Consider the following 16,477-nt stretch of genomic DNA (forward strand, 5'->3'; position numbering starts at 1 on the left):
AGATCCTCCAGACATCTACTAGTTCAAAAGTCTGCAGGTGACAACACAGTTCCCTGCCTGACTGAGCGTGTGGCTCCTTGTGGTTCCTGTCTAAAACATAATCTGCAGTGCAATTGAAATCCCCTCCCAGGACAATAATAGTATCAGGCTCATGGCCAAGCATGGTCTGGGCAAGTGTCTGCAGAAGGAGTCACGATCTCAGGGTAGTGACATTCACAATAAAAATATTAAAAACAATAGTGCCAATACATGCCTTCATCTGGAGGAGCTGGCCCTGCAAATCTTCCCAGAGAGGATCTGTGTCCTGGCACCCTGGGGAAAAGAAAACAGCAACCTCAGCCAGGGCTCAAAAAAGCTTCCCCTTCCCATTCATTCAACCAGTTCCCCTGATTATCAGGGTCTGAGTGCATCTCTTCCAAAAGGACATCAGTCCATTTTTGTCGGAGAAATTCAGAGTTGTGCCCTTTTATGAACATCCTTCATCCATTAATATTTAGAGAGCCATAGAGACTAGAAGGAGAGAGCCAAGCAGCAGAGAGAGACAATGGAAAGTGGAAGTACTTTGAAGAAAATGAGCCTCTTTATCTTGAATAATCCCTGTACGCTTCCTCACCTTCCTCAACAACTTTTGGAGAAGGAAATGTTTCCTACAATCAACTGAGGTCTCTCTCAAGACAAGGGCAGCTCAGTGAAAATCAGGGAACTAGGCCTCAACCTCAACCCCTCGCTTCCTTTTAGTGCTATCCAAAAAGTCACTATCTCTTTCACACTGTATCCACCCTTCCTATCTAGCTGACTGTGTGGGACATTAGGAACCAGTGATGACTCAGAGAGCTCTTCATAATCCTCTTAATCTACCTCAGACTCCATCAGCTCAGAAGAACCATTGAGCTGCCACTGTAACATTCTCATCATTCACAAAGGAGGGACATTCAGTGGGAGTAGCTAGCATATCTATTTTCCCAAGAGTGGGAGGCAGTGCAGCCCCAGGCTAGGACCCAGTGTCATCACTGCAGCATGGAGGATTGGCAGCGGGAGGAGTTGCCTTACCAGGAAAAGACAGGACCCCACTGGGAGCCTTAGACATGGAGCTATCACCCAATGCAATGCTGTCCTCCTCCTTAGGGCACACAGCTCCATACTCAGCCACTGCCAGCAGTTCAGAGGACTCCAATGTCTTAGCCTTTTTAGAAATTGTCCTGCATAAATCCATATTGTCTGTCTGTCCTTCACCCCCATATCTGGAACGTATTTCTACTTCCTCTGCAGGGAGGTGCTCCTCAACCTCCAGGACTTGCTTCTGTGCAGGCACAAGTGATCAGGTCACAACAAAGCATTCCTCTGGAGGTGGGCTGCTCCTTGGACAATGGCAGACCACAGAGTGGGGGAGATGGAATCTGGCAGTGCAGATGCAGGCTCTGTCTCCTGCTGGTCCCTTGATGTCCTAGCCCCCTCTGCACTATCTTCCCAGGGACCCCTGAGCCAGTAGTGCATGGCCAGGAACCCCTCAAATGACCTGGGTCACCACATAGGAAACATTTCATGTTTTCAGAAGTAGCAAATACTATATAAACTGCTCCATCTATATGGTGCTTGAAAGACAGGTTCAAGGGCTGTTCAGGGTTATTTAGAACCACATAAATCTGGTGCAGGAACAACATGACATGCCTCACATCTGGGTTCTCACAGCCTAACAGAATCCTCATAACACCAGAAACTACTTTCCCATAATGGGAATGATCACACACTAGCATCTTGTTGTGGAAGTTGGGCGGGGGGGGACATTGGAAAAAAACCTGCTTTAGTAGCAGGTGTAAACAAGGGGAAAACTTGAACAAAAGATTCCTTGACCCCGAGTCCCTCCTGTACCAAACAATTCACTGCTGCTCCTGGGCCAAGAAAATCACTAGATTTGCTCATTCAAGAGGCACATTTTATATGAGCACAGCCAATAACCTTACCTACACACAGCAACACATCCTCCATAGTGCAGGAGACAGGAGACAGCAGGCACATGCCGAACCCCATGCTTGTGGGTCAAATCACTAAACTCATCTGAAGTGGACCCCTCATCCAACCCTAAGGAAAAGGGGTGGGGGAACAAACAACATCCATAAAATGAAGAAACACAAGTAACAAACACACACACACAAAACCCCCCAGTCTAACAGAAATCCAGTATGTACCAAACACAGCCTCACTCTCAGAAACTCCCTCAATCCCGAGAGAGAGAGAGGGAGAGGGAGAGGGATGTAAGATGGAAGGGTAAAAGATAGTATAAGAAACAGACTGGGTCAAATTAATCTCTTGTGTAACTTCACTGATGTCAGTAGAATTACAGCAGAGGTGATCTGGGCTTAGTGTCTTTTACCAAAATTTCATGTTTGTTATCTTCTCCAAAGAACACCTGTGCTCACGGTTGTCACCACCAGTCTGAGAGTTGTGACATACTTTCTATGCAGTCTGATTTTTCACACTAGAATAATATTTACTACTCTTACAGTCATATCCTGCCATCGAGTTTCACACAAAGTTGCCATTGACTTCAATGGGAGTTCCGCGTGTGGAACAATGACAGGATATGCCTCCAGTACTGTACATACTGACACTGTATCCCATGAAGGCGCCAAAAGAATAATAACTAAGGGCTTAATTTGCCAATAAAATTATGTCTGGCTTCTCTGTTATTTCTCATGAGGTTTCCATGGCATTAGGTGTGAACTTTTGGGCTGTTAGTTTTGGGCATCCTTTTTACTGAAATTAGGTCCTAATAATATGGCAAAAGCATAACAGTTCTACGGACCTAGCATGAAATGAAAAAGCTTCTAATCTAATAGTGTACACTATTGAAACGTGTACACTATTGGATTCTACTACTAAAAAGGAAATTAAACAACTTTGTTTTACTAAAATTAAACAGTGAGCACTGACAACAGGAATGAAACTGGACTTGATCCAAAGCCTATGGGAAGTCAACAGAAAGACTCTTATTGACTTCAATGGCTTTTGGATCAGGACCATTCTGAGTTAAAGATGGAGTGTGAGCATTACTACAAAAATGTCCTTGCTCTTCTGTTCTCTGTGTTACACACCTAAAGTTCACATTATGTACATGTTTTTCTATTTAATTTCCTTTTTGGTAATGGCACAATGAAAAATAAGAAGCCAGTTTTACAGTATGTATATAATTCATGGTCAGAAAACTCATTAAAAAAAATTGTCAAAACCCACAGTTGCAAAAAAGTTTGATCCAGGGACTTTGCATCCTTCTTCTTTCCTTGACTCCTGAGTTCTGATAGGTGGAATATGATACTGGAGAGCAAAGCGGTAGCACATTTCATTCTTGTTGGTTGATTTTCCAGATACATGGGTATTTTGTCTCCCTTTTCCCAACTAGTGTCTCAGCAAGGAATTCTATCTGGGCACAGATTTCCATCTCAGAAATCTCTTTGGTTAGAGAATTTCCCACTTCAAATGGCCTGCATCTTGCCCATATTCTGACCCACTTGCATCCCTTAGAAAAAAACAAAAACCAGCAATCTGAGTCTGAGAAACCCAGAACTTGTTTAGTCATGTAATCTGCCCTCTGGATTGAGGATTCATGTGAGTAATTTAATGCTCACAAATGTGTCAGCTCAGTGCAGAAAAAACAGTTATGCTAAAAGCAGCAAAGAGTCCTGTGGCACCTCATAGACTAACAGACGTAGTGGAGCATGAGCTTTCGTGGGTGAATACCCACTTCGTCGGATGCATGCATCTGACAAAGTGGGTATTCACCCATGAAAGCTCATGCTCCAATACGTCTGTTAGTATATAAGGTGCCACAGGACTCTTTGCTGCTTTTACAGATCCAGACTAACACGGCTACCCCTCTGATACTTGACAGTTATGCTAAAGTTCTCAACTATAGCAGCTAATAACTTTTGTTTGTTAGTGAAACCACTATTTCAGCATGAGTTTTAATACTATGTGCTTCTCTTAGGATGAATATTGTGCTTTGAAATGATAGTTTCCTCTATATAAATTGCGGTCAAATTACCCACATACATAAACTAACAGCAGGATGACTCCAGACATCCAAAGAATTTATATTTATGTACAGGAGGAAAACATATATATTTTAAGATCACATTGCAACATATCAGATAATGTTAGCCCTCATCATTGAATTCAGTCCATACTGTGCCCATAAATCACTCAATCTGACATAAGTGCAAAGAACATTCATTTTTCTCTTTGAGCAGAATGCAATCATACCTCAGATACAGCCTTAAAACTGGTGAGGAGTCATATCCAATAACTATCCCAATTATCCCTTGGCACAATGTTTTCCACCTGCAAGGAATGGTTATGTGTCAGTTATGATGATAAAGTCCTTAGAGTGATGTTGATGCCTCATGGAAAAAATTGAAAGACATATTGTTTAGAGACAGTTCTGCTTATAGACTGTATCATATATTTAATGTATTTCTTTTCCCTATTTTTTTATTACTAAGGACACATGCACAAAAAGACAGTGTCTTGGGAAAATAATGATTATGTAGCTAAAGTATAGAGCTGACACTCATGAGATATGGATTCCATTTGTGCACTGCTACAGACTTCCTGTGTAACCTTGGGGCAAATTGCTTAACTGCTCTGTGCCTTGATATTGTCATCTGTAAAATGGTGATAATACTTATATACCTCACAGTGAGCTTGAGGATTAATTCACTGGAATTCAAGATGACCTTGACAAATTGGAGAAATGGTTTGAAATCAACAAGATGGAAATTCAATGAAGACAAGTGCAAAGTACTTCACTTAGGAAGGAAACATCAAATGAACAGCAAAATGGGGAATAACTGAAACTAGCCAATAGTACTGCTGAAAACAATCTGGGAGTTATAGTGAATCACAAATTGAATATGAGTCAACAATGTGATGCAGTTACAAAAAAGGTTAATATAATTCCGGGGTTTATTAATGGGAGTATTGTATGTCAGTCATGGGAAGTAATTGTCCCACTCCACTCAGCAGTGGTGAGGCCTCAATGCAGTGTCCACTTCTGGGACAGTGTCCACTTTAGCAAAGATGTGGCTAAACTGGAGAGAGTCCAGGGGAGAGCAAGAAAGATGATAAAAGGTTCAGAAAACCTGAACTGCCAGGAAAGGTTAAAAAAAGCAACTGGGCATGTTTAGTCTTGAGAAAAGAAGTGCTCCTCAAAATGGGTTCCAAAATCCACATATAAATATTAAGTGTAAGTAGCTTGATTTTCAAAGGTGCTGATCACCTGCAGTGCCTATTGACTTTAGCAGGACTTATGGGTGCTCAGCACTTCTGAATATAAGGTCACTTCTATTTGGTTGTCTATATATTGATTTAGATGCCTAACTTTAGGTCACCAGGTTGGGGAATTCTGGCTGAAAATATTGCAGGAAAGCTGTTATGATAAGATTTACAGTTCAATTAACAGGCTACAAAGGTTTCCACAATCACCTGAACGTTTAGTTAAATCTCTGAACCGAATTAACCCCTGAACATTTTGAAGTTTACCCATCCTTAGTTGTAATTTACTATGCTCTGAAATCTGGCTGCCCCGGTGCAAATTATATTTTTTAATGGTTTCAATAACATTGTATATGCATGGCAGACAGTCTCTAGAGTGAGTTAAGGATAGCATGTCAGCCTTAATTGTCTGACTTAATACTAAATTTCCTTGCTTTTGTGGGTTTAAATCAGATTCTTAATGCTACCTGAAATCTTTTTTGTGGTTTCATTTTAATGCTTTTGTGCTAAACCTTCCAGAACAATGTGCTTTCCAGGCAGCAGATACACTGAAACCACTAGTGTCAGAGGGAAAAAAAATGTCATTGAAATGTATGAGAGTTTGAATGACAGACTGTACTCTCAACTCAGACATTCATAAAATGTGTATTTTATCCTTGCCAGATTGCAATGGCTGCTTTGGAGTAATTGTGGTCCCATGTATCACATCAGTCCATAGTGTCAGAGCCATTATGATTTTAATAGAGATATGCATATTAAAAAAAACTCAAAGAAAAAAAGTAATTTCATATGCACAGCAGCTGACATTTATATGATAATAATGTCTATTTTAATTTTAAAAAAGACAAAGAAATACCGAATTGAACAGGACTATTACATTTACTAAGGTGACTGGCTACAAAATTTCATTTAAAAAAAAATCAAACTTTTTCATTTAAAAAAAATCCAACTCCAAAGAACCGGTTATTGTCCAGAAAATTTCATAATTTATGAGATATGCTAGATTGGCAGCCCTGGAATCTCTGCTCACTCACAGAACAGGTATAGCATCAGCAAAGACAATACAAGGTTCCCCACACTGCACTGCCAACGTGCTTCAGCCTTGACTTTGAGTGACTGTCTCTAGGGATAACTCATTCTTTATGTCCACTGAACACTTAACCTCTCTGCTGAGGTTGACAACTAGTGACAATTGTGGTGGCTTTACACCTGGACATTAGGTCCTCAACTGAGATAGAGTCAATTCATTTCATATAGAGAACTGAACAACATTAATGAATTTTGGCCTGTAACCAACTGATTCTCCCCTCTCCCCCCATTAACCTACATCCCATTATCAATCCCTTGATTCAGTCTGTCTGTAAACATGTGCATATATGCTTAATTCTTTTATAGTACTGGGATGGTACATAGAAAACCCCAACGCATGACTTTAAAATGCCAGGAAGGATTTGTTTGATATAGAATTATTTAAAGAAATGTGCTTTAAGACTCGTCCTGCACCCATCGCCATTGCATCAGAGTGTCTGCAAGTTCACATTTCATTCCTTACTCACCTCCATAAAAAAAAAGAAAAAAAGAAAGAAAGAAAAAGGGAATGATGTGACTATTAGATTAGTACAAATACATTCAACAACAGTGGAAAGTGTTGTGTATTTGGTTGTCATCGTTTTTGTCGCTATGGCAACTGAGTTAGATTATTATGGGTTAGCTCAGCCAGCTTCAGCCGGCTGAGTGAGCTCTCTCTCTCTGTAAATAAAATGGTGGTTTTGTTAGCTGTCAGCTCTCTGGCCTCAACTGATTTCTTCCTAAACCGGCTCCCCCCAAGGATATAACAAGTGGCGACGAGGGTGAGATTCCGGTGCTGCTCCAGTAACAGAAGGAAGTAGAAGTCAAGGTAAAGAACAAACAAACAAAAAAGCTGCTTGTTTGCACTGACTGTGAAAGTGAAACTAAAATCATGGCTACTCTGACCAGGCCACTGGAACCTTTTGATGAGAATATAGAGCAGTGGCATGTGTATACTGAGCGTTTTGAGCTTTTTTTTTATTGCAAATGACATTACAGAAGCGAAGAAGGTGCCAATATTCTTAAGTGTTGTAGGGGCTAAAACCTACTCCCTGCTACGCAGCTTACTACACCCTGTTAAGCCAGCAACTAAATCTTACAGTGACATTGTGGAAATCCTGGGGTCCCATTTTTCCCCAAAACCACTGGTAATTGCTGAAAGATATAGGTTCCACAAAAGAGACCAAAAGGAAGATGAAATAGTTGTACAATTTGTAGCCATTTAAAAAAAGCTAGCAGAACACTGTGAATTTAAAGAAATGTTAAATGATGCCCTGCGTGACAGGTTACTGTGTGGCCTCTACAGTGAAGCTATACGGAAGCGCCTACTGATAGAGGCTCAGCTGACCTTACAGAAGGCTGTTGATATTGCTGTCTCCATGGAACTGGCTACAAGGGAGGCGCAATACATCAGTGCATCCCCTAGGGTGCAAAAAGTGTTACAAGAACCGACCCACAAAACTGTGCAGAGTCAAGAATGTTACCGCTGTGGTAAGCCGGGTCACCAGGCATCAGAATGCTGGTGTAAGGACCTGGTGTGTCGACACTGTGGCAAAAAGGGACACATTGAGTGTGCCTGTAAACAAAAGAAAAAGAGGCCTGTGGTCTGGCCGACAAAAAGAGGAACCCTGCATACCCTAGAGCAGACCCAGGATGATCAAGGTGACACCTCATCGCAAGAGGAAGTGCTACTGCATGTTTTGTCTTTGGCAATGGGCTCACATGAATACTGGATAACCCCGTTATTGGATGGCAAACCTATACGCATGGAACTGGACACCGGTGCAGCTGTCTTGCTGGTCTCAGAGACTGTGTATAAAGAAAAGCTACAGCATCTTCCGCTTAAGGCAACAAAAACTGTTCTGAAGACGTATACGGGAGAAGCTGTGCCCATGTTGGGCACTATTGATGTTAAGGTGGAGCTCAATGGACAGGCTGCTAAATTGCCACTGTTTGTGGTGAGAGGTAACTACCCAGCCCTAATGGGTAGGTCTTGGCTTGGGAAGATTCAACTAAACTGGGCAGAAGTGCACCGGATGACTAAAGAAGAAACCAGTCTAACCCCTATACTAAGGAAACATGCTGCTGTTTTTGGAGATGATTTGGGAAGTATGAAGGGAATCACGGTGACATTGAACATTAAACCTGACAGTCCACCAAAATATCTGAAAGCCCGAACTGTGCCATATGCCATCAGGCCAAAAGTTGAAGCAGACCTGGAGCGCCTGGTCACCAATGGAGTCCTAATACCAGTTACCCATAGCTCATGGGCCACTCCTGTCGTTCCAATCGTGAAGAAAGATGGCTCTCTCCGGATTTGTGGTGATTTTAAAGTCACTGTCAACCCAGTGTTGTGTGCAGAGCAATACTCGCTTCCCCGCATCGATGACCTCTTCGCAGGCCTGGCTGGGGGACAAAAGTTCAGTAAGATTGATCTGAGTCAAGCATATTTACAGATGCACGTTGATGAAAAGTCCCAAGAGCTGTTGACTATTGCGACTCATAAGGGGCTTTATCGATACTGTCGCCTACCCTTCGGAATAACATCTGCTCCCGCCCTGTTCCAGAGGGCTATGGACCAGATCTTGTGTGGCTTGTCAGGAGTTCAGTGCTATCTGGATGATATCCTGGTCACTGGAAGAAATGAAGAGGATCACTTAAAGAATTTAGAGGCTACCCTACTGTCATGGGTCTACCCTCACTTGAAACTGGGGGGTTTCAAGGTGAGGACCCGCATGCCACCATGTCAAAGGTCTCACCCCCACTTGGAGCTGTTCGGCTCCAATGTGGGGACCTGACTTGGTTTCCCTCTAAATGTCAAAGTCTACACTCACTTGAAACTGGGGGGTTTCAAGGTGAGGATCCGCATGCCACCATGTCAAAGGTCTCACCCCCACTTGGAGCTGTTGGGCTCCAATGTGGGGACCTGACTTGGTTTCCCTCTAAACTAAAATCCTAGTTTAGATCTAGTAAGCTGCCACCACTCAATTAGGAAATGTGAATTGAGACACAGTCCTTCCCCAAAATCCTAGGGGATTCCAAGAGCCCCAAATCCATGGAGTTCTTACACCCAGGAGAAACAAACCATTCCCCCTGCTTCCTCCCCCATCCCTTTTCCTAGGAGAGATACCGGGATCTAACTACAGAGGGATACCTCCCCCTTCTCTTTCCCTGAGAATCCACCCAAGGAAAGACCAAACAAGTCCTTAATAGAAAAGAATTTATTAAGAGAACAAAAAGAAAGTACAGAATCTCTATGAGCCCAAGCTGGACACTCATAGGGGATAACCTTATCAATCTCTGGAGAGAATTCCCCCTCCCCCCTTTCTCAGTCAAAGCAAAATCAGCAAACAGGAATAAAGCATTTCCTTTAGCAAACACACAATTGCAAATATAGAAATTAAATCATAAGACTAATTCGCCTTTCTAATTAATACTCACTATTAATTAGTAGAAACTACTCCAGGAGAACTTGGAGACATGACTGTCCTCTTAGATCCAAAAAGAGTTCTCTCACAGACAAAGGCTTCCCTCCACAGAGATTTGAAAAAATCTTATCTCTGATTGGTCCTCTGGTCAGGTGGTCACCAGGTACTACATGTTAACCCTTTACAGGTAAAACAGACCTTAACCCTTAACTATCTGTTTATGACACCTACAAAGACTGGAAGAGTATGGCCTACGAGTTCGCAAAGACAAGTGTGAATTCTTCAAGCCCTCTGTTGAATATTTGGGACACATCATTGATTCTGCAGGTCTTCATAAGGCCCCTGCAAAAGTTAAAGCTATTGTGGAGGCTCCCCCACCTCGAAATGTAAGCCAGCTGCGCTCGTTTCTAGGACTCCTGAACTATTATGGAAAGTTCATCTCACAGTTAGCCACACTGCTAAAACCACTTCATGAGCTCCTTGGGCAGAAAAAGGCCTGGAAGTGGACTGAAGCCTGTGATGTTGCATTTAACAAAGCTAAGGATGCATTGCTAAATTCTGAAGTTCTAACGCACTTTGATCCATCCTTACCACTGCAATTGGCCTGCGACGCCTCCCCTTATGGAGTGGGAGCAGTCGTGTCACATATTATGCCTTCAGGAGAAGAGAGACCTATTGCTTTTGCTTCACGCACTCTAAGCAAAGCAGAAACTAACTACGCCCAAATCGAACGTGAGGCATTAGGAATTGTTTTTGGAATTCGGAAGTTTCATCAGTACCTGTTTGGGCGAAAGTTTACTCTTCTCACAGACCATCGACCTCTGACATCAATTTTTGGACCCTACACAGGCATTCCCCCATTAGCTGCTAGTCGTATGCAACGTTGGGCATTGTTACTTTCAGCACACACATATGAAATCAAATATCGGAAATCCACTCTGCACGGCAATGCAGATGGCCTCTCAAGGTTGCCTTTGCCGGTCAAACACCAAGATAGTGCCCAGAAGGAAATCTTCTACTTTGAACAGGTAGAGAATACACCCATCACTGCTTTCAGATAAAGAAGGCAACTCGCGTTGACCCAGTATTGTCCCAAGTTATGGACCTGGTGATGCATGGAAAATCTCGACAAACCTCTCCGGTCTCATCCGACCTTGTTCCCTACATGTCCAAGCGGACGGAGTTATCGGTCCAATCTGGTTGTTTGTTGTGGGGGAGACGTGTCATTATTCCACCACCACTGAGATCACAGATGTTAGAACAGCTACATTCCGGTCACTGTGGAATAGTGCGCATGAAGGAAATTGCTCGAAGCTATTTTTGGTGGCCTGGATTGGACAGCGCTATTGAAGAGAAGGCAAAAGCTTGTATGTCATGTCAGGGTGTGAGGAATGCACCCCAGTGGGCACCCCTACACCCATGGGACTGGCCTGAAAACCCGTGGCAACGTATTCACGTTGACTTTGCTGGCCCCCTTGAAGGAAGCATGTTCTTGGTGGCAATAGATGCCCATTCTAAATGGCCAGAAGTCTCTATAATGCAGTCCACTTCTGCAGAGAGTACTATCCAAAAACTACGAGGACTCTTTAGTCGTTTTGGTCTGCCAGAACAACTTGTGAGCGACAATGGACCGCAGTTCGTTTCTCAGGAGTTTCAAAATTTTATGAAGGCAAATGGGATACATCACATCACGTCAGCACCATATCATCCGTCCACCAACGGATTAGCTGAAAGATTTGTGCAGACAGTGAAAAACGCTTTGAAATCAGCAAGGGGACAACACTCCATTCAAAAGCGTCTGGATACCTTTTTACTTTCCTACAGAAACACACCTCATGCTACGACCCATGCATCTCCGGCCTTTCTAATGATGGGACGACAGCTGCGCACTTGCTTTGATCTCCTGAAACCTTCTGAACCCCGACAAATTGTGCAACATCAGCAGCAATATCAAGTCATCAGACGGGCACCCAGAGAAAAAGACCGAACCTTTAGCCCGGGACAGCTAGTTTTGGCTCGGAATTATACTTCCAGAGCTAAATGGGTCCCGGCCACAGTCATCACTCAAACAGGACCTGTTTCCTACACAGTCCGGACTGCAGAGAATCTTACCTGGCGGCGACATGTAGATCAGCTGTTGCCAGGTCATGCCAGTCCTCAGGACCCATCTGCAGTTGAGGGGTCTGACTTCACCTCTTCTGGTGAGGCACCGAATCATGAGTCACCTGTTCCTGACTGTTCTCCTCCATTACTGCTGGTGGCTGAGATACCCCTTTGCCCAGCACGAGCTGATACCACCTCCTCACCCGTTCGTGCTGCGGACCCTGAGCCCCTAGTGCTTTTGGGTGCAATAACACCAGAAGTTCGCTGTAATCCACCTAGAGACAGAAGGCCTCCTCATCGGCTGGATCTTTAGCTAGGGCGAACCCACGGTTATGCGGCAAAATAATCCCCAGGGTTTAGCCGGGAATGGAGGCAGTCTACCCTCCTTCTCTAGTCTAGTGTGTGTTTTATTTAGGGGATGTTCTTACTAGGGGGGGAGGAATATGTTGTGTATTTGGTTGTCATGGTTTTTGTCGCTATGGCAACTGAGTTAGATTATTATGGGTTAGCTCAGCCAGCTTCAGCCGGCTGAGTGAGCTCTCTCTCTCTGTAAATAAAATGGTGGTTTTGTTAGCTGTCAGCTCTCTGGCCTCAACTGATTTCTTCCTAAACCGGCTCCCCCCAAGGATATAACAGAAAGGGTCTTTACATTTTGGCATGGGAAACACAAACATACACCTCAGTTTTAAACTCTCAGGGGAATGCTGTTCAGTCAAGGAAATGCTGAGGAGTTGATGATGGCTACTGACAATGATCGAACAAAGGTTTTGGATTGAGAAGAGGGAATCTAGTGACTGTTACAGCTGCTGAACAAAGAAACAGAACTTGCTCTTCCAACATATGTTGAACAAATACCAGAGTGAGTGGGTCCCAGACAGATCTTGAAAAGCATTTGAAATTCTAGCTTTGGAAAGCCAAGCCTCTTGGCCTGTGTCTTTACTGCAAGAAACCTTTGCATAGTACAGAAAAAATAATATTAAGGGGGGAGTTAAGCAAGCTATTAAAACTTAAAAATAGAATAGATTGTGAAGAGTGGATGTATTAGCTGTGAATATTTAAGATGTCTGTACCCTAGTAATGGGGTTCTTGATATGAGTAAAAGAAAGAAAAGGAATTGTGAATGGGTCTCCCATATATTTAGGGTGACCAGATGTCCCAGTTTTATAGGGACAGTCCCGATTTTTGGGTCTTTTTCTTATATAGGCTCCTATTGCCCCCCACCCCCGTCCTGATTTTTCACACTTGCTGTCTGGTCATCCTACATATATTCGAAGTCAATTTCAGTAACAGGATGCAAAATTTGTCAACACAGGATGGACACAGAGAAATGGATGCTTGCTACTAACTGGACACTCAATTTATAGACAGGAGTGTAGTAGATTGTGACAGAAATAAAAAAAGCCCAAACCTGAATGACTGAGGGAACAGGTAAGAATTAGAACTAGAAATGAGGAAGAGAACATGGGTTAGAAAGCAAAGCATGGTATAAAACCAAATTAGGAAGCTGCCAAAGAACGGAGAACACAAAGCCGTGGGTGAGGCAGACTGCCATGCTGTGACCGTGTTCTGCTTCACTCCCTCTCCCTCATGTACCCTCTATGTGGATGTGATAGATCTGGCTATACCCAATGTTTCCTGTTAGTGGGGGAAATCTATGGCTCCCCTTTCAGAGAAACTTTCTGATAGCAGCAGGCAGAGCGGGAGCCAAGAATCTGGTCCAATGTGTATAAGACTAAGAACTGTTCCAAGACATTTGTTACACCTAAGGAAAAAATAAATAGTTATTGATAGAATGATAGCCCCAACTCAGACTCTTTAATTTTGTGGGTTTAGGGTCAAGCCATGAAATGTAGTTTCCTGTATTTAATCTAAATCCCATATGTCAAAAATATTTATTTCCATGTTATATTTTAAATAAAACAGGCCCCATATATATATTTAAGTTATATTGACAATGTATGATATAAATGAAAGTCTGTAAAACATAATGAGATTGACCAATTTTCATTACTTTGCGAATATATTGTGTGTCAGGTTATATTTCACCTATTTGTATGACCGTGCATGCTGCAACTTCTGCTGTATAACTAGGACACTTGCGAATACAACATGCTAATGTGCTGCAACTACATGCTGGGGAAAGCATTTATGTATCTCAGAGATGGGATGTCATCAGACTTTAGAAACGGAATTAAAGTAGAGGCTGAAAAAAAATGGAAGTAAATCAACACTATCAAACTGTATCTCCTAGCACCAATTAAGGCAGCTCCATTCCAAATTCTGGGAAAATGTGATGGGCATTAAAACTGAACAAAATATTTGTTACATTGAAAATTGACAATAATGCTCTTGTTTCATGGAATTAGCTGAATACCAGCTGTGATTTAGAAGAAATCCAATTTCTATCAACTGTATCTATCTACCTAGGTATTTACCCCTGCTATGGCATGGTATTGCATGCATTATGGATAAAGATAAAAGGCCCAAGATGGATCTGGAGTTGGAAAGTTTGGATGGGCATTTGGAGCTAGGATTTTAATCCAGCCAATTATAGAGCTAGGCTTTAGCTACTACATTTGGATCTGGCTTTAGATTTACAATTCCCACAAAATGTGTGGGCATTTAGATCAGGGATTCTGGTTGTTGCAAGTCTATAATAATCATGTGTATGGAGTTATGTTTGGAGGGGATTAGTGAGCCATACACAAAGCCAAAAGAAGGGAGCGGGAGGGAGACCATGAGGAAGGGGGTTGGAGGAGTTGGAGCAAACAGCCAATCAGCACAGGGAGAGAATGTTTAAAACACAAACTACTGAAAGCAGTCTGATGATGTCACCAGTGTCTGTTGGTCCCTGCTTGGGTTATTTATTAATTGACCAATTTACTTTATCAAATTATACAGTATTTGGATTATAGCTCGTACCTACCCTATCTGGCATTGCTGCTTCATAGCTAGTTCACATGCATGAACCCTTTGTTCTTTACAAAGGCCTGAATTAAATTACATTTCTAATTGTATTTCAATGAGAACCATTGTTTTTTAATCAACCTTCAGCAGTGAATGATTGAAGGAGGTTTAGAAGTCTTGGATTTTCTCAGGATATATTGCAGATGAACTTACATCCTGTGTCCTTGTTTCATTTGAAAAGAATAATTACTAATCAATAGTGAAGGGCTAGGTGACAAAGTAGGTTAATACACTAGCCTTTTGCCTCTGGAGAGCTCGATTGTAGCTTAGGTCATATGTAACATGGGTTCGGTGGTTTCAGTCTCGTCCCTAGTGGGTGTCTGGCCATACCACAAAAATCAAGCCACAATTTGATATGTGTCACATGGCTGGCAGTTTCTGCTCAAAGAAGTCCTGAGATTGGAACAATAAGGGTGTTGCAGACCAGACAGGATCGGGATGTATTGACATCAGTGTGAGGAAAATACTATACAAGATTCTGCCAAAGCATCATATATGTATATACATTATAAGCAGCACAGGTAATGCTACTGATCACTAAAGTTCCCTGGCACTTCTCATGATTTAATCCTGATTCAGCTTATAATTTTGCCTAAATTTCACCATTCAAACGGATGTTTTCCCTGGGTGGGTGCCTCAGGCTGAATTTTATTTTGAAAGGCTCAGCAAAAATGATTCAGCTATTTCCAGGAATGAGATTAGGGGAAAATATGTTGTTTTGCCCATGTAAAAAAAATTCTTATAGCTACAGTATTTTGTTGAAAAGTTCTAGTGCCTCTGTGTTTTGGTGCAGGGACTTGAAATTTGGCAGGGACATCACCCTGGTGTCAGAGACATACTTTTTGCCATCCCAGTGAAAATTCACCCAAATTTGGCCAAGTTATGAGTCTGGAAATTCTCAATTTGCACATACCTGGTGGAAACTTATGGGAGCTTGAAATCTAAATTCTCCAAAGATTCTATTTGCACTGAGCATGCTCCAGCACCTCATAATTTCTACATATCAATCTGACCGTGCCTCTGACATCCTCACAGACGCACTGAGCATGCTGTGTCCTGGAGCTGAGCAGGACTTCCCTGCAATTGCTCCTTCTTTCAGCCGGGGGCAACTGTGGTGCGGGCAATGGAATAGCTGCGGTCTCAATGCTCCCCTTCTCAACACCCAGACAGCAAGAAGGAAACAGCTTGACTGACATGCAGGGGTGGGGTGAGGAATGGCAGGGGGTTCTAGGTTGAAGGGAACCAGAAAGGGAGGGTATAAAAGCCCAGAGTGGGGAAGGGTTGAGATAGATAGGCACCAACGTGCAAGGTGGTGGATAGGAAGGGTAAAGGCAGGACAAAAGGGGATAGAATCTGGGAAGAAAGTAGGGTTAGAGCTGGAAGGGGATAGATATGGATAGAAGGAAAGGGACAGGAAGATCTAACCACAAGTAACTAACACTCCCCTTCAGTACCTGGAATTGAATGCAGGAGTCCTGAGTTCCTACATTCTTCTGCTGTCAGTAAATAGCTGCAAAATTCACTGACAAAGTGTGTGCCTCATCCCCTTCTAGCGCTGGTCCACCTGCATAATATAACAGCCTACTACTGCTACCAGTTAAGCTGTGAGTTCAAGCACTAGAGATCTGTGCTGTGGATCTAAC

At 42.7% G+C, this 16,477-nt stretch overlaps 1 long non-coding RNA gene across 1 annotated transcript in view; it reads right to left on the reverse strand.

Annotated features, from left to right (window-relative positions):
* Positions 1 to 253: 253 nt before the first annotated feature.
* The window catches only part of LOC123365609, a 117,201-nt gene continuing 100,977 nt past the window's right edge, over positions 254 to 16,477 (reverse strand). The window contains exons 3-5 of the long non-coding RNA XR_006577656.1: positions 4,258 to 4,335; positions 1,962 to 2,079; positions 254 to 312 (exon numbers count right to left, since the gene is read on the reverse strand). This is a non-coding gene — a long non-coding RNA (uncharacterized LOC123365609). The remainder of the gene's footprint in view (positions 313 to 1,961; positions 2,080 to 4,257; positions 4,336 to 16,477) is intronic.

The sequence above is a fragment of the Mauremys mutica genome, chromosome 3, assembly GCF_020497125.1.
Source record: "Mauremys mutica isolate MM-2020 ecotype Southern chromosome 3, ASM2049712v1, whole genome shotgun sequence".
NCBI lineage: Eukaryota > Metazoa > Chordata > Testudines > Geoemydidae > Mauremys > Mauremys mutica.